This window comes from Rutidosis leptorrhynchoides, chromosome 2 (genome assembly GCF_046630445.1).
Source record: "Rutidosis leptorrhynchoides isolate AG116_Rl617_1_P2 chromosome 2, CSIRO_AGI_Rlap_v1, whole genome shotgun sequence".
NCBI lineage: Eukaryota > Viridiplantae > Streptophyta > Magnoliopsida > Asterales > Asteraceae > Rutidosis > Rutidosis leptorrhynchoides.
In genome coordinates this window covers 548045721-548046961 of record NC_092334.1, presented here as the reverse complement: position 1 = coordinate 548046961, position 1241 = coordinate 548045721, and the positions used below count along the sequence as shown (strand labels likewise).

The window sequence follows — 1241 nt, the reverse complement described above, 5'->3', positions numbered from 1 at the left end:
TTTTTAGGACATACAATTTTCAAAGTTTTCTTTAAATTTCGATGAAAAATTATTTTAAGCGATTAAATTGATAGACATCCAAAATTTTCTGCTTCGCAGTAATAGTTGGATTTGTTAGTGGCTGAGTTGTGGATTTTCTGACTTAAAGGATCCTGACTTCCTGCTGCATCTTTTGGCTATTCGAAACGTGGGCAAAAGCAGAAAAGTCTATTAATTTGATAACTTATATAATTTATAATAGGATATTCAGTGAATGCACCGAGCAAAACGTTCACCACCTTTCATACGTTCAACACCTATAACCCGATCAAGACATCTAGCCAATATTGTCGCCGTTGATTTTTCTTTAGAATCATCATCTAGTCGAACAAGTACTCCAATTCAAATTTCCGATAATCCATTTTTTGAACCCGACTTCACAATTGAGAACCCGGAGGATATTCAAGGACAATTCCAAGATCCTGAACCACTAATCATTCCTCCTGAACCACAAACCGTTAAATCAGAATCTTCTAGTGATTCGGATTCAACAAATTCAATTATGGAAGTAACTGAACCTCTAAGTATGGAAGACCGAATGAAAGCCACACGTACTGGCCAAGGTCACGCCATTATTAAGCCATACATTAATGCGCCAGATTATGAAATCAAAATACAAATCCTACACTTGGTAACTAATCAATGCCGATATAGTGGTACGCCAAAAGAAGATCCAAACGAACATCTTCGAACCTTTAATAGGATCTGTACTCTATTCAAAATCAGAGAAGTTGAGGATGAACAGATCTATCTCATGTTGTTTCCCTGGACTTTAAAAGGAGAAGCCAAAGATTGGTTAGAATCATTACCTGAAGGAGCGATTGACACATGGGATGTTTTAGTTGAGAAATTTCTTAAAAGATTCTTTCCGGCATCTAAGCCGTGAGACTTCAAGTAGAAATTGTTACGTTCGCACAAAAGCCAAATGAAACATTATATGAGGCATGGACAAGATTTGGAAAATTGTTGAGAGGATGTCCTCAACACGGTTTAGACACTTATCAAATAGTGCAAATATTCTACCAAGGTGTCGACGTTGCTACACGAAAAGACATCGACACAGTAGCTGGTGGCTCCATTATGAAGAAAACTGCAACCGAAGCTCACAAAATATTTGATAATACATCCTCCCACTCGCATGAGTGGCACCAGGAAAAAGATATCTTTCGTTCATCTAAAGCGGCTAGAGTCGATTCTAGCCA

General features: G+C 37.6%; 1 non-coding gene across 1 annotated transcript; it reads right to left on the bottom strand.

The window, feature by feature from the left end:
* Window positions 1–924: 924 nt before the first annotated feature.
* On the bottom strand, window positions 925–1031 carry LOC139895008 (small nucleolar RNA R71). The gene has a single exon (XR_011775480.1). It is a non-coding gene; the product is annotated as a small nucleolar RNA R71 (small nucleolar RNA).
* Window positions 1032–1241: the final 210 nt, after the last annotated feature.